The 25,227-nt window shown below is 47.8% G+C and overlaps 9 non-coding genes across 9 annotated transcripts; all 9 read right to left on the bottom strand.

Annotated features, from left to right (window-relative positions):
* Positions 1-17,517: 17,517 nt before the first annotated feature.
* On the bottom strand, positions 17,518-17,590 carry TRNAD-GUC (transfer RNA aspartic acid (anticodon GUC)). The gene has a single exon. It is a non-coding gene; the product is annotated as a tRNA-Asp (tRNA).
* An 806-nt stretch (positions 17,591-18,396) lies between these two features.
* Positions 18,397-18,469, bottom strand: TRNAD-GUC (transfer RNA aspartic acid (anticodon GUC)). Its single transcript has one exon. It is a non-coding gene; the product is annotated as a tRNA-Asp (tRNA).
* A 1,098-nt stretch (positions 18,470-19,567) lies between these two features.
* TRNAD-GUC (transfer RNA aspartic acid (anticodon GUC)) lies at positions 19,568-19,640 on the bottom strand. The gene has a single exon. It is a non-coding gene; the product is annotated as a tRNA-Asp (tRNA).
* A 513-nt stretch (positions 19,641-20,153) lies between these two features.
* TRNAD-GUC (transfer RNA aspartic acid (anticodon GUC)) lies at positions 20,154-20,226 on the bottom strand. The gene has a single exon. It is a non-coding gene; the product is annotated as a tRNA-Asp (tRNA).
* Positions 20,227-20,740: 514 nt separating this feature from the next.
* TRNAD-GUC (transfer RNA aspartic acid (anticodon GUC)) lies at positions 20,741-20,813 on the bottom strand. Its single transcript has one exon. It is a non-coding gene; the product is annotated as a tRNA-Asp (tRNA).
* A 1,838-nt stretch (positions 20,814-22,651) lies between these two features.
* TRNAD-GUC (transfer RNA aspartic acid (anticodon GUC)) lies at positions 22,652-22,724 on the bottom strand. Its single transcript has one exon. It is a non-coding gene; the product is annotated as a tRNA-Asp (tRNA).
* Positions 22,725-23,530: 806 nt separating this feature from the next.
* On the bottom strand, positions 23,531-23,603 carry TRNAD-GUC (transfer RNA aspartic acid (anticodon GUC)). The gene has a single exon. It is a non-coding gene; the product is annotated as a tRNA-Asp (tRNA).
* A 513-nt stretch (positions 23,604-24,116) lies between these two features.
* Positions 24,117-24,189, bottom strand: TRNAD-GUC (transfer RNA aspartic acid (anticodon GUC)). The gene has a single exon. It is a non-coding gene; the product is annotated as a tRNA-Asp (tRNA).
* A 514-nt stretch (positions 24,190-24,703) lies between these two features.
* TRNAD-GUC (transfer RNA aspartic acid (anticodon GUC)) lies at positions 24,704-24,776 on the bottom strand. The gene has a single exon. It is a non-coding gene; the product is annotated as a tRNA-Asp (tRNA).
* Between the last annotated feature and the right edge of the window lie 451 nt (positions 24,777-25,227).

The raw sequence follows: 25,227 nt of genomic DNA, 5'->3' as shown, positions 1-25,227 counted from the left end.
ACCCGGGAGAGGTGTTGTGGGGTCTCAAATGTAACGTAGAAAGCCAAAGTCTTTCCACAATACCTGACAACCGTTTAATTTCTGAGCTTCCGTGGCTCAATGGTCAGCGCGTTCAGCTGTTAACCGAAAGGTTGGTGTTTCGAGCCCAAACGAGAGAGGTTTTGTGGGGTCTCAGATGTAGCGTGAAAAGTCGTAACTTTTCAACAATACCTGACAACCATTTAATTTTTGGGCGTCCGTGGCGCAATGGCTAGCGCGTTCGGCTGTTAACCGAAAGGTTGGTGGTTCGAGCCCATCCGGGAGCGGTGTTGTGACGTCTCAGATGTTACGTAAAATGTCAGAGTTTTTCCACAATACCTGACAACCATTTAATTTCGGAGCTTCCGTGGCGCAGTAATTAGCGCGTCCAGCTCTTAATCGAAAGGTTGGTGGTTCGAGCCCACCCGGATGAGGTGTTGTGGGGTCTCAGATGTAGCGTTAAAAGTCAAAACTTTTCCACAATACATGACAACCATTTAATTTCTGATCTTCCGTGGCTCAAAGGTTAGCGCGTTCGGCTAATAACCAATAGGTTGGTGGTTCGAGCCCACCCGGGAGCGGTGTTTTTGGATCTCAAATGTAACGTAAATAGCCAAAGTTTTTCCACAATACCTGACGACCGTTTAATTTTTGGGCCTCAGTGGCGAATGGTTAGCGCGTTCGGCTGTTAACCGAAAGGTTGGTGGTTCGAGCCCATCCGGGAGCGGTGTTGTGAGGTCTCAGATGTGAAGTAAAAAGTCAAGGTTTTACCTCAATACCTGACGAAAATTTAATTTTTGGGCTACAGTGGCGCAATGGTCAGCGCGTTCAGCTGTTAACCGAAAGGTTGGTGGTTCGAGCACTCCCGGGAGCGGTGTTGTGACGTCTCAGATGTAACGTAAAATGTCAGAGTTTTTCCAAAACACCTGACGAACATTTAACTTTTGGGCTTCCGTGGCGCAATGGTTAGCGCGTTCAGCTGTTAATCGAAAGGTTGGTGGTTCGAGCCCGCCCGGAAGAGGTATTGTGTGGTCTCAGATTTAGCGTAAAAAGTCAAAACTTTTCCACAATACGTGACAACCATTTAATTTCTCAGCTTCCGTGGCTCAATGGTTAGCGCGTTCGGCAGTTAATCGAAAGGTTGGTGGTTCGAGCCCATCCGGGAGCGGTGTTGTGAGGTCTCGGATGTAGCGTGAAAAGTCAAACTTTTTCCATAATACGTGATAACCATTTATTTTCAGAGCTTCCGTGGCTCAATGGTTAGCGCGTTCGGCTGTTAACCAATAGGTTGGTGGTTCGAGCCCACCCGGGAGCGGTGTTTTGGGATCTCAAATGTAACGTAAATAGCCAAAGTTTTTCCACAATACCTGACGACCATTTAATCTTTGGGCCTCAGTGGCGCAATGGTTAGCGCGTTCAGCTGTTAACCGAAAGGTTGGTGGTTCGAGCCCACCCGGGAGAGGTGTTGTGGGGTCTCAAATGTAACGTAGAAAGCCAAAGTCTTTCCACAATACCTGACAACCGTTTAATTTCTGAGCTTCCGTGGCTCAATGGTTAGCGCGTTCAGCTGTTAAGCAATAGGTTGGTGGTTCGAGCCCAAACGAGAGAGGATTTGTGGGGTCTCAGAAGTAGCGTGAAAAGTCGTAACTTTTCAACAATACCTGACAACCATTTAATTATTGGGCGTCCGTGGCGCAATGGTTAGCGCGTTCGGCTGTTAACCAATAGGTTGGTGGTTCGAGCCCATCCGGGAGCGGTGTTGTGAGGTCTTAGATGTGACGTAAAAAGTCAAGGTTTTTACACAATATCTGACGAGCATCTAATTTTTGGGCTTCCGTGGCGCAATGGTTAGCGCGTTCAGCTGTTAATCGAAAGGTTGGTGGTTCGAGCCCACCCGGGAGAGGTGTTGTGGGGTCTCAAATGTAACGTAGAAAGCCAAAGTTTTTCCACAATACCTGACAACCGTTTAATTTCTGAGCTTCCGTGGCTCAATGGTTAGCGCGTTCAGCTGTTAACCAATAGGTTGGTGGTTCGAGCCCACCCGGGAGCGGTGTTGTGTGATCTCAATTGTAACGTAGAAAGCCAAAGTTTTTCCACAATACCTGACGACCATTTAATTATTGGGCGTCCGTGGCGCAATGGTTAGCGCGTTCGGCTGTTAACCAATAGGTTGGTGGTTCGAGCCCATCCGGGAGCGGTGTTGTGAGGTCTTAGATGTGACGTAAAAAGTCAAGGTTTTTACACAATATCTGACGAGCATCTAATTTTTGGGCTTCCGTGGCGCAATGGTTAGCGCGTTCAGCTGTTAATCGAAAGGTTGGTGGTTCGAGCCCACCCGGGAGAGGTGTTGTGGGGTCTCAAATGTAACGTAGAAAGCCAAAGTCTTTCCACAATACCTGACAACCGTTTAATTTCTGAGCTTCCGTGGCTCAATGGTTAGCGCGTTCAGCTGTTAAGCAATAGGTTGGTGGTTCGAGCCCATCCGGGAGCGGTGTTGTGAGGTCTCAGATGTAGCGTGAAAAGTCAAACTTTTTCCATAATACGTGATAACCATTTATTTTCAGAGCTTCCGTGGCTCAATGGTTAGCGCGTTCGGCTGTTAACCTATAGGTTGGTGGTTCGAGCCCACCCGGGAGCGGTGTTTTGGGATCTCAAATGTAACGTAAATAGCCAAAGTTTTTCCACAATACCTGACGACCATTTAATTTTTGGGCCTCAGTGGCGCAATGGTTAGCGCGTTCAGCTGTTAACCGAAAGGTTGGTGGTTCGAGCCCACCCGGGAGGGGTGTTGTGGGGTCTCAAATGTAACGTAGAAAGCCAAAGTCTTTCCACAATACCTGACAACCGTTTAATTTCTGAGCTTCCGTGGCTCAATGGTTAGCGCGTTCAGCTGTTAAGCAATAGGTTGGTGGTTCGAGCCCAAACGAGAGAGGATTTGTGGGGTCTCAGAAGTAGCGTGAAAAGTCGTAACTTTTCAACAATACCTGACAACCATTTAATTATTGGGCGTCCGTGGCGCAATGGCTAGCGCGTTCGGCTGTTAACCGAAAGGTTGGTGGTTCGAGCCCTCCCGGGAACGGTGTTGTGACGTCTCAGATGTAACGTAAAATGTCAGAGTTTTTCCAAAACACCTGACGAACATTTAACTTTTGGGCTTCCTCGGCGCAATGGTTAGCGCGTTCAGCTGTTAATCGAAAGGTTGGTGGTTCGAGCCCGCCCGGAAGAGGTATTGTGTGGTCTCAGATGTAGCGTAAAAAGTCAAAACTTTTCCATAATACGTGATAACCATTTATTTTCTGAGCTTCCGTGGCTCAATGGTTAGCGCGTTTAGCTGTTAACCGAAAGGTTGGTGGTTCGAGCCATTGCGCCACGGAAGCCCAAAAATTAAATGGTCGTCAGGTATTGTGGAAAAACTTTGGCTTTCTACGTTACACTTGAGATCACACAACACCGCTCCCGGGTGGGCTCGAACCACCAACCTATTGGTTAACAGCTGAACGCGCTTACCATTGAGCCACGGAAGCTCAGAAATTAAACGGTTGTCAGGTATTGTGGAAAAACTTTGGCTTTTTACTTCACATCTGAGACCTCACAACACCGCTCCCGGATGGGCTCGAACCACCAACCTTTCGGGTAACAGCCGAACGCGCTAACCATGGCGCCACGGACGCCCAAAAAAAATTGTCGTCAGGTATTGCGGAAAAACTTTGGCTATTTACGTTACATTTGAGATCCAAAAACACCGCTCCCGGGTGGGCTCGAACCACCAAGCTATTGGTTAACAGCCGAACGCGCTAACCATTGAGCCACGAAAGATCAGAAAATAAATGGTTATCACGTATTATGGAAAAAGTTTGACTTTTCACGCTACATCTGAGACCTCACAACACCTCTCCCGGTTGGGCTTGAACCACCAACCTTTCGATTAACAGCTGAACGCGCTAACCATTGCGCCACGGAAGCCCAAAAACTAAATGCTCGTCAGGTATTGTGGAAAAACTCTTACATTTTACGTTACATCTGAGACGTCACAACACCGCTCCCGGGAGGGCTCGAACCACCAACCTTTCGGTTAACAGCTGAACGCGCTGACCATTGCGCCACTGAAGCTTAGAAATTAAATGGTTGTCACGTATTGTGGAAAAGTTTTGACTTTTTACGCTACATCTAAGACCCCACATCACCTCTTCCGGGTGGGCTCGAGCCACCAACCTTTCGATTAACAGCTAAATGCGCTAACCATTGCGCCAAGGAAGCCCAAAAATTAAATGTTCGTCAGGTATTGTGGAAAAACTCTGACATTTTACGTTACATCTGAGGCATCACAACACCGCTCCCGGATGGGCTAGAACCACCAACCTATTGGTTAACAGCCGAACGCGCTAACCATTGAGCCACGGAAGCTCATAAATTAAATGGTTGTCAGGTATTGTTGAAAAGTTACGACTTTTCACGCTACATCTGAGACCCCACAAAACCTCTCTCGTTTGGGCTCGAACCACCAACCTTTCGGTTAACAGCTGAACGCGCTGACCATTGCGCCACTGAAGCCCAAAAATTAAATGTTCGTCAGGTATTGTGGAAAAACTCTGACATTTTACGTTACATCTGAGACGTCACAACACTTCTCCCGGATGGGCTCGAACCACCAACCTATTGGTTAATAGCCGAACGCGCTAACCATTGCGCCACTGAAGCCCAAAAATTAAATTTTCGTCAGGTATTGAGGTAAAACTTTGACTTTTTACTTCACATCTGAGGCCTCACAACACCGCTGCCGGATGGGCTCGAACCACCAACCTATTGGTTAACAGCCGAACGCGCTAACCATTGCGCCACGGAAGCCCAAAAATTAAATGGTCGTCAGGTATTGTGGAAAAACTTTGGCTTTCTACGTTACATTTGAGATCACACAACACCGCTCCCGGGTGGGCTCGAACCACCAACCTAAGCCACGGAAGCTCAGAAATTAAACGGTTGTCAGGAATTGTGGAAAAACTTTGGCTTTCTACGTTACATTTGAGACCCCACAACACCTCTCCCGGGTGGGCTCGAACCACCAACCTTTCGATTAACAGCTGAACGCGCTAACCATTGCGCCACGGAAGCCCAAAAATTAGATGCTCGTCAGATATTGTGTAAAAACCTTGACTTTTTACGTCACATCTAAGACCTCACAACACCGCTCCCGGATGGGCTCGAACCACCAACCTATTGGTTAACAGCCGAACGCGCTAACCATTGCGCCACGGACGCCCAATAATTAAATGTTTGTCAGGTATTGTTGAAAAGTTACGACTTTTCACGCTACTTCTGAGACCCCACAAATCCTCTCTCGTTTGGGCTCGAACCACCAACCTATTGCTTAACAGCTGAACGCGCTAACCATTGAGCCACGGAAGCTCAGAAATTAAACGGTTGTCAGGTATTGTGGAAAGACTTTGGCTTTCTACGTTACATTTGACACCCCACAACACCCCTCCCGGGTGGGCTCGAACCACCAACCTTTCGGTTAACAGCTGAACGCGCTAACCATTGCGCCACTGAGGCCCAAAAATTAAATGGTCGTCAGGTATTGTGGAAAAACTTTGGCTATTTACGTTACATTTGAGATCCCAAAACACCGCTCCCGGGTGGGCTCGAACCACCAACCTATTGGTTAACAGCCGAACGCGCTAACCATTGCGCCACTGAAGCCCAAAAATTAAATTTTCGTCAGGTATTGAGGTAAAACTTTGACTTTTTACTTCACATCTGAGGCCTCACAACACCGCTGCCGGATGGGCTCGAACCACCAACCTTTCGGTTAACAGCCGAACGCGCTAACCATTGCGCCACGGAAGCCCAAAAATTAAATGGTCGTCAGGTATTGTGGAAAAACTTTGGCTTTCTACGTTACAATTGAGATCACACAACACCGCTCCCGGGTGGGCTCGAACCACCAACCTATTGGTTAACAGCTGAACGCGCTAACCATTGAGCCACGGAAGCTCAGAAATTAAACGGTTGTCAGGTATTGTGGAAAAACTTTAGCTTTCTACGTTACATTTGAGACCCCACAACACCTCTCCCGGGTGGGCTCGAACCACCAACCTTTCGATTAACAGCTGAACGCGCTAACCATTGCGCCACGGAAGCCCAAAAATTAAATGGTCGTCAGGTATTGTGGAAAAACTTTGGCTTTCTACGTTACATTTGAGATCACACAACACCGCTACCGGGTGGGCTCGAACCCCCAACCTATTGGTTAACAGCTGAACGCGCTAACCATTGAGCCACGGAAGCTCATAAATTAAATGGTTGTCAGGTATTGAGGTAAAACTTTGACTTTTTACTTCACATCTGAGGCCTCACAACACCGCTGCCGGATGGGCTCGAACCACCAACCTATTGGTTAACAGCCGAACGCGCTAACCATTGCGCCACGGAAGCCCAAAAATTAAATGGTCGTCAGGTATTGTGGAAAAACTTTGGCTTTCTACGTTACATTTGAGATCACACAACACCGCTCCCGGGTGGGCTCGAACCACCAACCTAAGCCACGGAAGCTCAGAAATTAAACGGTTGTCAGGAATTGTGGAAAAACTTTGGCTTTCTACGTTACATTTGAGACCCCACAACACCTCTCCCGGGTGGGCTCGAACCACCAACCTTTCGATTAACAGCTGAACGCGCTAACCATTGCGCCACGGAAGCCCAAAAATTAGATGCTCGTCAGATATTGTGTAAAAACCTTGACTTTTTACGTCACATCTAAGACCTCACAACACCGCTCCCGGATGGGCTCGAACCACCAACCTATTGGTTAACAGCCGAACGCGCTAACCATTGCGCCACGGACGCCCAATAATTAAATGGTTGTCAGGTATTGTTGAAAAGTTACGACTTTTCACGCTACTTCTGAGACCCCACAAATCCTCTCTCGTTTGGGCTCGAACCACCAACCTATTGCTTAACAGCTGAACGCGCTAACCATTGAGCCACGGAAGCTCAGAAATTAAACGGTTGTCAGGTATTGTGGAAAGACTTTGGCTTTCTACGTTACATTTGACACCCCACAACACCCCTCCCGGGTGGGCTCGAACCACCAACCTTTCGGTTAACAGCTGAACGCGCTAACCATTGCGCCACTGAGGCCCAAAAATTAAATGGTCGTCAGGTATTGTGGAAAAACTTTGGCTATTTACGTTACATTTGAGATCCCAAAACACCGCTCCCGGGTGGGCTCGAACCACCAACCTATTGGTTAACAGCCGAACGCGCTAACCATTGCGCCACTGAAGCCCAAAAATTAAATTTTCGTCAGGTATTGAGGTAAAACTTTGACTTTTTACTTCACATCTGAGGCCTCACAACACCGCTGCCGGATGGGCTCGAACCACCAACCTTTCGGTTAACAGCCGAACGCGCTAACCATTGCGCCACGGAAGCCCAAAAATTAAATGATCGTCAGGTATTGTGGAAAAACTTTGGCTTTCTACGTTACAATTGAGATCACACAACACCGCTCCCGGGTGGGCTCGAACCACCAACCTATTGGTTAACAGCTGAACGCGCTAACCATTGAGCCACGGAAGCTCAGAAATTAAACGGTTGTCAGGTATTGTGGAAAAACTTTGGCTTTCTACGTTACATTTGAGACCCCACAACACCTCTCCCGGTAGGGCTCGAACCACCAACCTTTCGATTAACAGCTGAACGCGCTAACCATTGCGCCACGGAAGCCCAAAAATTAGATGCTCGTCAGATATTGTGTAAAAACCTTGACTTTTTACGTCACATCTAAGACCTCACAACACCGCTCCCGGATGGGCTCGAACCACCAACCTATTGGTTAACAGCCGAACGCGCTAACCATTGCGCCACGGACGCCCAATAATTAAATGGTTGTCAGGTATTGTTGAAAAGTTACGACTTTTCACGCTACTTCTGAGACCCCACAAATCCTCTCTCGTTTGGGCTCGAACCACCAACCTATTGCTTAACAGCTGAACGCGCTAACCATTGAGCCACGGAAGCTCAGAAATTAAACGGTTGTCAGGTATTGTGGAAAGACTTTGGCTTTCTACGTTACATTTGAGACCCCACAACACCTCTCCCGGGTGGGCTCGAACCACCAACCTTTCGGTTAACAGCTGAACGCGCTAACCATTGCGCCACTGAGGCCCAAAAATTAAATGGTCGTCAGGTATTGTGGAAAAACATTGGCTATTTACGTTACATTTGAGATCCCAAAACACCGCTCCCGGGTGGGCTCGAACCACCAACCTATTGGTTAACAGCCGAACGCGCTAACCATTGAGCCACGGAAGCTCTGAATTGAAATGGTTATCACGTATTATGGAAAAAGTTTGACTTTTCACGCTACATCTGAGACCTCACAACACCGCTCCCGGATGGGCTCGAACCACCAACCTTTCGATTAACTGCCGAACGCGCTAACCATTGAGCCACGGAAGCTGAGAAATTAAATGGTTGTCACGTATTGTGGAAAAGTTTTGACTTTTTACGCTACATCTGAGACCACACAATACCTCTTCCGGGCGGGCTCGAACCACCAACCTTTCGATTAACAGCTGAACGCGCTAACCATTGCGCCACGGAAGCCCAAAAGTTAAATGTTCGTCAGGTGTTTTGGAAAAACTCTGACATTTTACGTTACATCTGAGACGTCACAACACCGCTCCCGGGAGGGCTCGAACCACCAACCTTTCGGTTAACAGCTGAACGCGCTGACCATTGCGCCACTGTAGCCCAAAAATTAAATTTTCGTCAGGTATTGAGGTAAAACCTTGACTTTTTACTTCACATCTGAGACCTCACAACACCGCTCCCGGATGGGCTCGAACCACCAACCTTTCGGTTAACAGCCGAACGCGCTAACCATTGCGCCACGGACGCCCAAAAATTAAATGGTTGTCAGGTATTGTTGAAAAGTTACGACTTTTCACGCTACATCTGAGACCCCACAAAACCTCTCTCGTTTGGGCTCGAACCACCAACCTTTCGGTTAACAGCTGAACGCGCTGACCATTGCGCCACTGAAGCCCAAAAATTAAATGGTCGTCAGGTATTGTGGAAAAACTTTGGCTATTTACGTTACATTTGAGATCCAAAAACACCGCTCCCGGGTGGGCTCGAACCACCAACCTATTGGTTATCAGCCGAACGCGCTAACCTTTGAGCCACGGAAGATCAGAAATTAAATGGTTGTCACGTATTGTGGAAAAGTTTTGACTTTTAACGCTACATCTGAGACCCCACAACACCTCATCCGGGTGGGCTCGAACCACCAACCTTTCGATTAAGAGCTGGACGCGCTAATTACTGCGCCACGGAAGCTCCGAAATTAAATGGTTGTCAGGTAATGTGGAAAAACTCTGACATTTTACGTAACATCTGAGACGTCACAACACCGCTCCCGGATGGGCTCGAACCACCAACCTTTCGGTTAACAGCCGAACGCGCTAGCCATTGCGCCACGGACGCCCAAAAATTAAATGGTTGTCAGGTATTGTTGAAAAGTTACGACTTTTCACGCTACATCTGAGACCCCACAAAACCTCTCTCGTTTGGGCTCGAACCACCAACCTTTCGGTTAACAGCTGAACGCGCTGACCATTGCGCCACTGAAGCCCAAAAATTAAATGTTCGTCAGGTATTGTGGAAAAACTCTGACATTTTACGTTACATCTGAGACGTCACAACACTTCTCCCGGATGGGCTCGGACCACCAACCTATTGCTTAACAGCTGAACGCGCTAACCATTGAGCCACGGAAGCTCAGAAATTAAACGGTTGTCAGGTATTGTGGAAAGACTTTGGCTTTCTACGTTACATTTGAGACCCCACAACACCCCTCCCGGGTGGGCTCGAACCACCAACCTTTCGGTTAACAGCTGAACGCGCTAACCATTGCGCCATTGAGGCCCAAAAATTAAATGGTCGTCAGGTATTGTGGAAAAACTTTGGCTATTTACGTTTCATTTGAGATCCCAAAACACCGCTCCCGGGTGGGCTCGAACCACCAACCTATTGGTTAACAGCCGAACGCGCTAACCATTGCGCCACTGAAGCCCAAAAATTAAACTTTCGTCAGGTATTGAGGTAAAACTTTGACTTTTTACTTCACATCTGAGGCCTCACAACACCGCTGCCGGATGGGCTCGAACCACCAACCTATTGGTTATCAGCCGAACGCGCTAACCTTTGAGCCACGGAAGATCAGAAATTAAATGGTTGTCACGTATTGTGGAAAAGTTTTGACTTTTAACGCTACATCTGAGACCCCACAACACCTCATCCGGGTGGGCTCGAACCACCAACCTTTCGATTAAGAGCTGGACGCGCTAATTACTGCGCCACGGAAGCTCCGAAATTAAATGGTTGTCAGGTAATGTGGAAAAACTCTGACATTTTACGTAACATCTGAGACGTCACAACACCGCTCCCGGATGGGCTCGAACCACCAACCTTTCGGTTAACAGCCGAACGCGCTAGCCATTGCGCCACGGACGCCCAAAAATTAAATGGTTGTCAGGTATTGTTGAAAAGTTACGACTTTTCACGCTACATCTGAGACCCCACAAAACCTCTCTCGTTTGGGCTCGAACCACCAACCTTTCGGTTAACAGCTGAACGCGCTGACCATTGCGCCACTGAAGCCCAAAAATTAAATGTTCGTCAGGTATTGTGGAAAAACTCTGACATTTTACGTTACATCTGAGACGTCACAACACTTCTCCCGGATGGGCTCGGACCACCAACCTATTGCTTAACAGCTGAACGCGCTAACCATTGAGCCACGGAAGCTCAGAAATTAAACGGTTGTCAGGTATTGTGGAAAGACTTTGGCTTTCTACGTTACATTTGAGACCCCACAACACCCCTCCCGGGTGGGCTCGAACCACCAACCTTTCGGTTAACAGCTGAACGCGCTAACCATTGCGCCATTGAGGCCCAAAAATTAAATGGTCGTCAGGTATTGTGGAAAAACTTTGGCTATTTACGTTACATTTGAGATCCCAAAACACCGCTCCCGGGTGGGCTCGAACCACCAACCTATTGGTTAACAGCCGAACGCGCTAACCATTGCGCCACTGAAGCCCAAAAATTAAACTTTCGTCAGGTATTGAGGTAAAACTTTGACTTTTTACTTCACATCTGAGGCCTCACAACACCGCTGCCGGATGGGCTCGAACCACCAACCTTTCGGTTAACAGCCGAACGCGCTAACCATTGCGCCACGGAAGCCCAAAAATTAAATGGTCGTCAGGTATTGTGGAAAAACTTTGGCTTTCTACGTTACAATTGAGATCACACAACACCGCTCCCGGGTGGGCTCGAACCACCAACCTATTGGTTAACAGCTGAACGCGCTAACCATTGAGCCACGGAAGCTCAGAAATTAAACGGTTGTCAGGTATTGTTGAAAAACTTTGGCTTTCTACGTTACATTTGAGACCCCACAACACCTCTCCCGGGTGGGCTCGAACCACCAACCTTTCGATTAACAGCTGAACGCGCTAACCATTGCGCCACGGAAGCCCAAAAATTAGATGCTCGTCAGATATTGTGTAAAAACCTTGACTTTTTACGTCACATCTAAGACCTCACAACACCGCTCCCGGATGGGCTCGAACCACCAACCTATTGGTTAACAGCCGAACGCGCTAACCATTGCGCCACGGACGCCCAGTAATTAAATGGTTGTCAGGTATTGTTGAAAAGTTACGACTTTTCACGCTACTTCTGAGACCCCACAAATCCTCTCTCGTTTGGGCTCGAACCACCAACCTATTGCTTAACAGCTGAACGCGCTAACCATTGAGCCACGGAAGCTCAGAAATTAAACGGTTGTCAGGTATTGTGGAAAGACTTTGGCTTTCTACGTTACATTTGAGACCCCACAACACCTCTCCCGGGTGGGCTCGAACCACCAACCTTTCGGTTAACAGCTGAACGCGCTAACCATTGCGCCACTGAGGCCCAAAAATTAAATGGTCGTCAGGTATTGTGGAAAAACTTTGGCTATTTACGTTACATTTGAGATCCCAAAACACCGCTCCCGGGTGGGCTCGAACCACCAACCTATTGGTTAACAGCCGAACGCGCTAACCATTGAGCCACGGAAGCTCTGAATTGAAATGGTTATCACGTATTATGGAAAAAGTTTGACTTTTCACGCTACATCTGAGACCTCACAACACCGCTCCCGGATGGGCTCGAACCACCAACCTTTCGATTAACTGCCGAACGCGCTAACCATTGAGCCACGGAAGCTGAGAAATTAAATGGTTGTCACGTATTGTGGAAAAGTTTTGACTTTTTACGCTACATCTGAGACCACACAATACCTCTTCCAGGCGGGCTCGAACCACCAACCTTTCGATTAACAGCTGAACGCGCTAACCATTGCGCCACGGAAGCCCAAAAGTTAAATGTTCGTCAGGTGTTTTGGAAAAACTCTGACATTTTACGTTACATCTGAGACGTCACAACACCGCTCCCGGGAGGGCTCGAACCACCAACCTTTCGGTTAACAGCTGAACGCGCTGACCATTGCACCACTGTAGCCCAAAAATTAAATTTTCGTCAGGTATTGAGGTAAAACCTTGACTTTTTACTTCACATCTGAGACCTCACAACACCGCTCCCGGATGGGCTCGAACCACCAACCTTTCGGTTAACAGCCGAACGCGCTAACCATTGCGCCACGGACGCCCAAAAATTAAATGGTTGTCAGGTATTGTTGAAAAGTTACAACTTTTCACGCTACATCTGAGACCCCACAAAACCTCTCTCGTTTGGGCTCGAACCACCAACCTTTTGGTTAACAGCTGAACGCGCTGACCATCGCGCCACTGAAGCCCAAAAATTAAATGGTCGTCAGGTATTGTGGAAAAACTTTGGCTATTTACGTTACATTTGAGATCCAAAAACACCGCTCCCGGGTGGGCTCGAACCACCAACCTATTGGTTATCAGCCGAACGCGCTAACCTTTGAGCCACGGAAGATCAGAAATTAAATGGTTGTCACGTATTGTGGAAAAGTTTTGACTTTTAACGCTACATCTGAGACCCCACAACACCTCATCCGGGTGGGCTCGAACCACCAACCTTTCGATTCAGAGCTGGACGCGCTAATTACTGCGCCACGGAAGCTCCGAAATTAAATGGTTGTCAGGTAATGTGGAAAAACTCTGACATTTTACGTAACATCTGAGACGTCACAACACCGCTCCCGGATGGGCTCGAACCACCAACCTTTCGGTTAACAGCCGAACGCGCTAGCCATTGCGCCACGGACGCCCAAAAATTAAATGGTTGTCAGGTATTGTTGAAAAGTTACGACTTTTCACGCTACATCTGAGACCCCACAAAACCTCTCTCGTTTGGGCTCGAACCACCAACCTTTCGGTTAACAGCTGAACGCGCTGACCATTGCGCCACTGAAGCCCAAAAATTAAATGTTCGTCAGGTATTGTGGAAAAACTCTGACATTTTACGTTACATCTGAGACGTCACAACACTTCTCCCGGATGGGCTCGGACCACCAACCTATTGCTTAACAGCTGAACGCGCTAACCATTGAGCCACGGAAGCTCAGAAATTAAACGGTTGTCAGGTATTGTGGAAAGACTTTGGCTTTCTACGTTACATTTGAGACCCCACAACACCCCTCCCGGGTGGGCTCGAACCACCAACCTTTCGGTTAACAGCTGAACGCGCTAACCATTGCGCCATTGAGGCCCAAAAATTAAATGGTCGTCAGGTATTGTGGAAAAACTTTGGCTATTTACGTTACATTTGAGATCCCAAAACACCGCTCCCGGGTGGGCTCGAACCACCAACCTATTGGTTAACAGCCGAACGCGCTAACCATTGCGCCACTGAAGCCCAAAAATTAGACTTTCGTCAGGTATTGAGGTAAAACTTTGACTTTTTACTTCACATCTGAGGCCTCACAACACCGCTGCCGGATGGGCTCGAACCACCAACCTATTGGTTATCAGCCGAACGCGCTAACCTTTGAGCCACGGAAGATCAGAAATTAAATGGTTGTCACGTATTGTGGAAAAGTTTTGACTTTTAACGCTACATCTGAGACCCCACAACACCTCATCCGGGTGGGCTCGAACCACCAACCTTTCGATTAAGAGCTGGACGCGCTAATTACTGCGCCACGGAAGCTCCGAAATTAAATGGTTGTCAGGTAATGTGGAAAAACTCTGACATTTTACGTAACATCTGAGACGTCACAACACCGCTCCCGGATGGGCTCGAACCACCAACCTTTCGGTTAACAGCCGAACGCGCTAGCCATTGCGCCACGGACGCCCAAAAATTAAATGGTTGTCAGGTATTGTTGAAAAGTTACGACTTTTCACGCTACATCTGAGACCCCACAAAACCTCTCTCGTTTGGGCTCGAACCACCAACCTTTCGGTTAACAGCTGAACGCGCTGACCATTGCGCCACTGAAGCCCAAAAATTAAATGTTCGTCAGGTATTGTGGAAAAACTCTGACATTTTACGTTACATCTGAGACGTCACAACACTTCTCCCGGATGGGCTCGGACCACCAACCTATTGCTTAACAGCTGAACGCGCTAACCATTGAGCCACGGAAGCTCAGAAATTAAACGGTTGTCAGGTATTGTGGAAAGACTTTGGCTTTCTACGTTACATTTGAGACCCCACAACACCCCTCCCGGGTGGGCTCGAACCACCAACCTTTCGGTTAACAGCTGAACGCGCTAACCATTGCGCCATTGAGGCCCAAAAATTAAATGGTCGTCAGGTATTGTGGAAAAACTTTGGCTATTTACGTTTCATTTGAGATCCCAAAACACCGCTCCCGGGTGGGCTCGAACCACCAACCTATTGGTTAACAGCCGAACGCGCTAACCATTGCGCCACTGAAGCCCAAAAATTAAACTTTCGTCAGGTATTGAGGTAAAACTTTGACTTTTTACTTCACATCTGAGGCCTCACAACACCGCTGCCGGATGGGCTCGAACCACCAACCTATTGGTTATCAGCCGAACGCGCTAACCTTTGAGCCACGGAAGATCAGAAATTAAATGGTTGTCACGTATTGTGGAAAAGTTTTGACTTTTAACGCTACATCTGAGACCCCACAACACCTCATCCGGGTGGGCTCGAACCACCAACCTATTGGTTAACAGCCGAACGCGCTAACCATTGCGCCACGGACGCCCAATAATTAAATGGTTGTCAGGTATTGTTGAAAAGTTACGACTTTTCACGCTACTTCTGAGACCCCACAAATCCTCTCTCGTTTGGGCTCGAACCACCAACCTATTGCTTAACAGCTGAACGCGCTAACCATTGAGCCACGGAAGCTCAGAAATTAAACGGTTGTCAGGTATTGTGGAAAGACTTTGGCTTTCTACGTTACATTTGAGACCCCACAACACCTCTCCCGGGTGGGCTCGAACCACCAACCTTTCGGTTAACAGCTGAACGCGCTAACCATTGCGCCACTGAGGCCCAAAAATTAAATGGTCGTCAGGTATTGTGGAAAAACTTTGGCTATTTACGTTACATTTGAGATCCCAAAACACCGCTCCCGGGTGGGCTCGAACCACCAACCTATTGGTTAACAGCCGAACGCGCTAACCATTGAGCCACGGAAGCTCTGAAAATAAATGGTTATCACGTATTATGGAAAAAGTTTGACTTTTCACGCTACATCTGAGACCTCACAACACCGCTCCCGGATGGGCTCGAACCACCAACCTTTCGATTAACAGCCGAACGCGCTAACCATTGAGCCACGGAAGCTGAGAAATTAAATGGTTGTCACGTATTGTGGAAAAGTTTTGACTTTTTACGCTACATCTGAGACCACACAATACCTCTTCCGGGCGGGCTCGAACCACCAACCTTTCGATTAACAGCTGAACGCGCTAACCATTGCGCCACGGAAGACCAAAAGTTAAATGTTCGTCAGGTGTTTTGGAAAAACTCACATTTTACGTTACATCTGAGACGTCACAACACCGCTCCCGGGAGGGCTCGAACCACCAACCTTTCGGTTAACAGCTGAACGCGCTGACCATTGCGCCACTGTAGCCCAAAAATTAAATTTTCGTCAGGTATTGAGGTAAAACCTTGACTTTTTACTTCACATCTGAGACCTCACAACACCGCTCCCGGATGGGCTCGAACCACCAACCTATTGGTTAACAGCCGAACGCGCTAACCATTGCGCCACGGACGCCCAATAATTAAATGGTTGTCAGGTATTGTTGAAAAGTTACGACTTTTCACGCTACTTCTGAGACCCCACAAATCCTCGCTCGTTTGGGCTCGAACCACCAACCTATTGCTTAACAGCTGAACGCGCTAACCATTGAGCCACGGAAGCTCAGAAATTAAACGGTTGTCAGGTATTGTGGAAAGACTTTGGCTTTCTACGTTACATTTGAGACCCCACAACACCCATCCCGGGTGGGCTCGAACCACCAACCTTTCGGTTAACAGCTGAACGCGCTAACCATTGCGCCACTGAGGCCCAAAAATTTAATGGTCGTCAGGTATTGTGGAAAAACTTTGGCTATTTACGTTACATTTGAGATCCCAAAACACCGCTCCCGGGTGGGCTCGAACCACCAACCTATTGGTTAACAGCCGAACGCGCTAACCATTGCGCCACTGAAGCCCAAAAATTAAATTTTCGTCAGGTATTGAGGTAAAACTTTGACTTTTTACTTCACATCTGAGGCCTCACAACACCGCTGCCGGATGGGCTCGAACCACCAACCTATTGGTTAACAGCTGAACGCGCTAACCATTGAGCCACGGAAGCTCAGAAATTAAACGGTTGTCAGGTATTGTGGAAAAACTTTGGCTTTCTACGTTACATTTGAGACCCCACAACACCTCTCCCGGGTGGGCTCGAACCACCAACCTTTCGATTAACAGCTGAACGCGCTAACCATTGCGCCACTGAAGCCCAAAAATTAGATGCTCGTCAGATATTGTGTAAAAACCTTGACTTTTTACGTCACATCTAAGACCTCACAACACCGCTCCCAGATGGGCTCGAACCACCAACCTATTGGTTAACAGCCGAACGCGCTAACCATTGCGCCACGGACGCCCAATAATTAAATGGTTGTCAGGTATTGTTGAAAAGTTACGACTTTTCACGCTACTTCTGAGACCCCACAAATCCTCTCTCGTTTGGGCTCGAACCACCAACCTATTGCTTAACAGCTGAACGCGCTAACCATTGAGCCACGGAAGCTCAGAAATTAAACGTATGTCAGGTATTGTGGAAAGACTTTGGCTTTCTACGTTACATTTGAGACCCCACAACACCTCTCCCGGGTGGGCTCGAACCACCAACCTTTCGGTTAACAGCTGAACGCGCTAACCATTGCGCCACGGAAGCCCAAAAATTAAATTTTCGTCAGGTATTGAGGTAAAACTTTGACTTTTTACTTCACATCCGAGACCTCACAACACCGCTCCCGGATGGGCTCGAACCACCAACCTTTCGATTGACAGCCGAACGCGCTAACCATTGAGCCACGGAAGCTCAGAAATTAAATGGCTGTCACGTATTGTGGAAAAGTTTTGACTTTTTACGTTACATCTGAGACCCCACAACACCTCTTCCGGGCGGGCTCGAACCACCAACCCTTCGATTAACAGCTGAACGCGCTAACCATTGCGCCACGGAAGTCCAAAAGTTAAATGTTCGTCAGGTATTGTGGAAAAACTCTGACATTTTACGTTACATCTGAGACCCCACAACACCTCTTCCGGTGGGCTCGAACCACCAACCTTTCGATTAAGTGCTCGACGCGCTAATTATTGCGCCACGGAAGCTCAGAAATTAAATGGTTGTCACGTATTGTGGAAAAGTTACGACTTTTCACGCTACATCTGAGACCCCACAAAACCTCTCTTTTGGGCTCGAACCACCAACCTTTCGGTTAACAGCTGAACGCGCTAACCATTGCGCCACGGAAGCCCAAAAATTAAATGGTCGTCAGGTATTGTGGAAAAACTTTGGCTATTTACGTTACATTTGAGATCCAAAAACACCGCTCCCGGGTGGGCTCGAACCACCAAGCTAATGGTTAACAGCCGAACGCGCTAACCATTGAGCCACGAAAGATCAGAAAATAAATGGTTATCACGTATTATGGAAAAAGTTTGACTTTTCACGCTACATCTGAGACCTCACAACACCTCTCCCGGGTGGGCTCGAACCACCAACCTTTCTGTTAACAGCTGAACGCGCTGACCATTGCGCCACTGAAGCCCAAAAATTAAATTTTCGTCAGGTATTGAGGTAAAACTTTGACTTTTTACTTCACATCCGAGACCTCACAACACCGCTCCCGGATGGGCTCGAACCACCAACCTTTCGATTGACAGCCGAACGCGCTAACCATTGAGCCACGGAACCTTAGAAATTAAATGGTTGTCAGGTTTTGTTGAAAAGTTACGACTTTTCACGCTACATCTGAGACCCCACAAAACCTCTCTTTAGGGCTCGAACCACCAACCTTCCGGTTAACAGCTGAACGCGCTAACCATTGCGCCACGGAAGCCCAAAAATTAAATGGTCGTCAGGTATTGTGGAAAAACTTTGGCTATTTACGTTACATTTGAGATCCAAAAACACCGCTCCCGGGTGGGCTCGAACCACCAAGCTAATGGTTAACAGCCGAACGCGCTAACCATTGAGCCACGAAAGATCAGAAAATAAATGGTTGTCAGGTATTGTGGAAAAACTTTAGCTTTCTACGTTACATTTGAGACCCCACAACACCTCTCCCGGGTGGGCTCGAACCACCAACCTTTCGATTAACAGCTGAACGCGCTAACCATTGCGCCACGGAAGCCCAAAAGTTAAATGTTCGTCAGGTATTGTGGAAAAACTCTGACATTTTACGTTACATCTGAGACCCCACAACACCTCTTCCGGTGGGCTCGAACCACCAACCTTTCGATTAAGTGCTCGACGCGCTAATTATTGCGCCACGGAAGCTCAGAAATTAAATGGTTGTCACGTATTGTGGAAAAGTTACGACTTTTCACGCTACATCTGAGACCCCACAAAACCTCTCTTTTGGGCTCGAACCACCAACCTTTCGGTTAACAGCTGAACGCGCTAACCATTGCGCCACGGAAGCCCAAAAATTAAATGGTCGTCAGGTATTGTGGAAAAACTTTGGCTATTTACGTTACATTTGAGATCCAAAAACACCGCTCCCGGGTGGGCTCGAACCACCAAGCTAATGGTTAACAGCCGAACGCGCTAACCATTGAGCCACGAAAGATCAGAAAATAAATGGTTATCACGTATTATGGAAAAAGTTTGACTTTTCACGCTACATCTGAGACCTCACAACACCTCTCCCGGGTGGGCTCGAACCACCAACCTTTCTGTTAACAGCTGAACGCGCTGACCATTGCGCCACTGAAGCCCAAAAATTAAATTTTCGTCAGGTATTGAGGTAAAACTTTGACTTTTTACTTCACATCCGAGACCTCACAACACCGCTCCCGGATGGGCTCGAACCACCAACCTTTCGATTGACAGCCGAACGCGCTAACCATTGAGCCACGGAACCTTAGAAATTAAATGGTTGTCAGGTTTTGTTGAAAAGTTACGACTTTTCACGCTACATCTGAGACCCCACAAAACCTCTCTTTAGGGCTCGAACCACCAACCTTCCGGTTAACAGCTGAACGCGCTAACCATTGCGCCACGGAAGCCCAAAAATTAAATGGTCGTCAGGTATTGTGGAAAAACTTTGGCTATTTACGTTACATTTGAGATCCAAAAACACCGCTCCCGGGTGGGCTCGAACCACCAAGCTAATGGTTAACAGCCGAACGCGCTAACCATTGAGCCACGAAAGATCAGAAAATAAATGGTTATCACGTATTATGGAAAAAGTTTGACTTTTCACGCTACATCTGAGACCTCACAACACCTCTCCGGGGTGGGCTCGAACCACCAACCTTTCGATTAACAGCTGAACGCGCTAACCATTGCGCCACGGAAGCCCAAAAAATAAATGCTCGTCAGGTATTGAGGTAAAACTTTGACTTTTTACTTCACATCCGAGACCTCACAACACCGCTCCCGGATGGGCTCGAACCACCAACCTTTCGATTGACAGCCGAACGCGCTAACCATTGAGCCACGGAAGCTCAGAAATTAAATGGTTGTCACGTAATGTGGAAAAGTTTTGACTTTTTACGCTACATCTGAGACCCCACATCACCTCTTCCGGGTGGGCTCGAACCACCAACCTTTCGATTAACAGCTGAACGCGCTAACCATTGCGCCACGGAAGCCCAAAAATTAAATGTTCGTCAGGTATTGTGGAAAAACTCTGACATTTTACGTTACATCTGAGACCCCACAACACCTCTTCCGGTGGGCTCGAACCACCAACCTTTCGATTAAGTGCTCGACGCGCTAATTATTGCGCCACGGAAGGCCAAAAATTAAATGTTCGTCAGGTATTGTGGAAAAACTCTGACATTTTACGTAACATCTGAGACGTCACAACACCGCTCCCGGATGGGCTCGAACCACCAACCTTTCGGTTAACAGCTGAACGCGCTAACCATTGCGCCACTGAAGCCCAAAAATTAAATTTTCGTCAGGTATTGAGGTAAAACTTTGACTTTTTACTTCACATCCGAGACCTCACAACACCGCTCCCGGATGGGCTCGAACCACCAACCTTTCGATTGACAGCCGAACGCGCTAACCATTGAGCCACGGAAGCTCAGAAATTAAATGGTTGTCACGTATTGTGGAAAAGTTTTGACATTTTACGTTACATCTGAGGCCCCACAACACCTCTTCCGGGCGGGCTCGAACCACCAACCCTTCGATTAACAGCTGAACGCGCTAACCATTGCGCCACGGAAGCCCAAAAATTAAATGCTCGTCAGGTATTGTGGAAAAACTCTGACATTTTACGTTACATCTGAGACGTCACAACAGCGCTCCCGGGAGGGCTCGAACCACCAACCTTTCGGTTAACAGCTGAACGCGCTGACCATTGCGCCACTGAAGCCCAAAAATTAAATTTTCGTCAGGTATTGAGGTAAAACCTTGACTTTTTACTTCACATCTGAGACCTCACAACACCGCTCCCGGATGGGCTCGAACCACCAACCTATTGGTTAACAGCCGAACGCGCTAACCATTGCGCCACGGACGCCCAATAATTAAATGGTTGTCAGGTATTGTTGAAAAGTTACGACTTTTCACGCTACTTCTGAGACCCCACAAATCCTCTCTCGTTTGGGCTCGAACCACCAACCTATTGCTTAACAGCTGAACGCGCTAACCATTGAGCCACGGAAGCTCAGAAATTAAACGGTTGTCAGGTATTGTGGAAAGACTTTGGCTTTCTACGTTACATTTGAGACCCCACAACACCCATCCCGGGTGGGCTCGAACCACCAACCTTTCGGTTAACAGCTGAACGCGCTAACCATTGCGCCACTGAGGCCCAAAAATTAAATGGTCGTCAGGTATTGTGGAAAAACTTTGGCTATTTACGTTACATTTGAGATCCCAAAACACCGCTCCCGGGTGGGCTCGAACCACCAACCTATTGGTTAACAGCCGAACGCGCTAACCATTGCGCCACTGAAGCCCAAAAATTAAATTTTCGTCAGGTATTGAGGTAAAACTTTGACTTTTTACTTCACATCTGAGGCCTCACAACACCGCTGCCGGATGGGCTCGAACCACCAACCTTTCGGTTAACAGCCGAACGCGCCAACCAATGCGCCACGGAAGCCCAAAAATTAAATGGTCGTCAGGTATTGTGGAAAAACTTTGGCTTTCTACGTTACATTTGAGATCACACAACACCGCTCCCGGGTGGGCTCGAACCACCAACCTATTGGTTAACAGCTGAACGCGCTAACCATTGAGCCACGGAAGCTCAGAAATTAAACGGTTGTCAGGTATTGTGGAAAAACTTTGGCTTTCTACGTTACATTTGAGACCCCACAACACCTCTCCCGGGTGGGCTCGAACCACCAACCTTTCGATTAACAGCTGAACGCGCTAACCATTGCGCCACTGAAGCCCAAAAATTAGATGCTCGTCAGATATTGTGTAAAAACCTTGACTTTTTACGTCACATCTAAGACCTCACAACACCGCTCCCGGATGGGCTCGAACCACCAACCTATTGGTTAACAGCCGAACGCGCTAACCATTGCGCCACGGACGCCTAATAATTAAATGGTTGTCAGTTATTGTTGAAAAGTTACGACTTTTCACGCTACTTCTGAGACCCCACAAATCCTCTCTCGTTTGGGCTCGAACCACCAACCTATTGCTTAACAGCTGAACGCGCTAACCATTGAGCCACGGAAGCTCAGAAATTAAACGGTTGTCAGGTATTGTGGAAAGACTTTGGCTTTCTACGTTACATTTGAGACCCCACAACACCTCTCCCGGGTGGGCTCGAACCACCAACCTTTCGGTTAACAGCTGAACGCGCTAACCATTGCGCCACGGAAGCCCAAAAATTAAATTTTCGTCAGGTATTGAGGTAAAACTTTGACTTTTTACTTCACATCCGAGACCTCACAACACCGCTCCCGGATGGGCTCGAACCACCAACCTTTCGATTGACAGCCGAACGCGCTAACCATTGAGCCACGGAAGCTCAGAAATTAAATGGCTGTCACGTATTGTGGAAAAGTTTTGACTTTTTACGTTACATCTGAGACCCCACAACACCTCTTCCGGGCGGGCTCGAACCACCAACCCTTCGATTAACAGCTGAACGCGCTAACCATTGCGCCACGGAAGTCCAAAAGTTAAATGTTCGTCAGGTATTGTGGAAAAACTCTGACATTTTACGTTACATCTGAGACCCCACAACACCTCTTCCGGTGGGCTCGAACCACCAACCTTTCGATTAAGTGCTCGACGCGCTAATTATTGCGCCACGGAAGCTCAGAAATTAAATGGTTGTCACGTATTGTGGAAAAGTTACGACTTTTCACGCTACATCTGAGACCCCACAAAACCTCTCTTTTGGGCTCGAACCACCAACCTTTCGGTTAACAGCTGAACGCGCTAACCATTGCGCCACGGAAGCCCAAAAATTAAATGGTCGTCAGGTATTGTGGAAAAACTTTGGCTATTTACGTTACATTTGAGATCCAAAAACACCGCTCCCGGGTGGGCTCGAACCACCAAGCTAATGGTTAACAGCCGAACGCGCTAACCATTGAGCCACGAAAGATCAGAAAATAAATGGTTATCACGTATTATGGAAAAAGTTTGACTTTTCACGCTACATCTGAGACCTCACAACACCTCTCCCGGGTGGGCTCGAACCACCAACCTTTCTGTTAACAGCTGAACGCGCTGACCATTGCGCCACTGAAGCCCAAAAATTAAATTTTCGTCAGGTATTGAGGTAAAACTTTGACTTTTTACTTCACATCCGAGACCTCACAACACCGCTCCCGGATGGGCTCGAACCACCAACCTTTCGATTGACAGCCGAACGCGCTAACCATTGAGCCACGGAAGCTCAGAAATTAAATGGTTGTCAGGTTTTGTTGAAAAGTTACGACTTTTCACGCTACATCTGAGACCCCACAAAACCTCTCTTTAGGGCTCGAACCACCAACCTTCCGGTTAACAGCTGAACGCGCTAACCATTGCGCCACGGAAGCCCAAAAATTAAATGGTCGTCAGGTATTGTGGAAAAACTTTGGCTATTTACGTTACATTTGAGATCCAAAAACACCGCTCCCGGGTGGGCTCGAACCACCAAGCTAATGGTTAACAGCCGAACGCGCTAACCATTGAGCCACGAAAGATCAGAAAATAAATGGTTATCACGTATTATGGAAAAAGTTTGACTTTTCACGCTACATCTGAGACCTCACAACACCTCTCCGGGGTGGGCTCGAACCACCAACCTTTCGATTAACAGCTGAACGCGCTAACCATTGCGCCACGGAAGCCCAAAAAATAAATGCTCGTCAGGTATTGAGGTAAAACTTTGACTTTTTACTTCACATCCGAGACCTCACAACACCGCTCCCGGATGGGCTCGAACCACCAACCTTTCGATTGACAGCCGAACGCGCTAACCATTGAGCCACGGAAGCTCAGAAATTAAATGGTTGTCACGTAATGTGGAAAAGTTTTGACTTTTTACGCTACATCTGAGACCCCACATCACCTCTTCCGGGTGGGCTCGAACCACCAACCTTTCGATTAACAGCTGAACGCGCTAACCATTGCGCCACGGAAGCCCAAAAATTAAATGTTCGTCAGGTATTGTGGAAAAACTCTGACATTTTACGTTACATCTGAGACCCCACAACACCTCTTCCGGTGGGCTCGAACCACCAACCTTTCGATTAAGTGCTCGACGCGCTAATTATTGCGCCACGGAAGGCCAAAAATTAAATGTTCGTCAGGTATTGTGGAAAAACTCTGACATTTTACGTAACATCTGAGACGTCACAACACCGCTCCCGGATGGGCTCGAACCACCAACCTTTCGGTTAACAGCTGAACGCGCTAACCATTGCGCCACTGAAGCCCAAAAATTAAATTTTCGTCAGGTATTGAGGTAAAACTTTGACTTTTTACTTCACATCCGAGACCTCACAACACCGCTCCCGGATGGGCTCGAACCACCAACCTTTCGATTGACAGCCGAACGCGCTAACCATTGAGCCACGGAAGCTCAGAAATTAAATGGTTGTCACGTATTGTGGAAAAGTTTTGACATTTTACGTTACATCTGAGGCCCCACAACACCTCTTCCGGGCGGGCTCGAACCACCAACCCTTCGATTAACAGCTGAACGCGCTAACCATTGCGCCACGGAAGCCCAAAAATTAAATGCTCGTCAGGTATTGTGGAAAAACTCTGACATTTTACGTTACATCTCAGACGTCACAACAGCGCTCCCGGGAGGGCTCGAACCACCAACCTTTCGGTTAACAGCTGAACGCGCTGACCATTGCGCCACTGAAGCCCAAAAATTAAATTTTCGTCAGGTATTGAGGTAAAACCTTGACTTTTTACTTCACATCTGAGACCTCACAACACCGCTCCCGGATGGGCTCGAACCACCAACCTATTGGTTAACAGCCGAACGCGCTAACCATTGCGCCACGGACGCCCAATAATTA

Source organism: Phalangium opilio, unplaced genomic scaffold (assembly GCF_054372755.1).
Source record: "Phalangium opilio isolate 3A_F unplaced genomic scaffold, DU_Popi_V2 ptg000056l_1, whole genome shotgun sequence".
NCBI lineage: Eukaryota > Metazoa > Arthropoda > Arachnida > Opiliones > Phalangiidae > Phalangium > Phalangium opilio.
The sequence above is the reverse complement of the archived record's forward strand: the minus strand, read 5'-3'. Positions and strand labels throughout refer to the sequence as shown.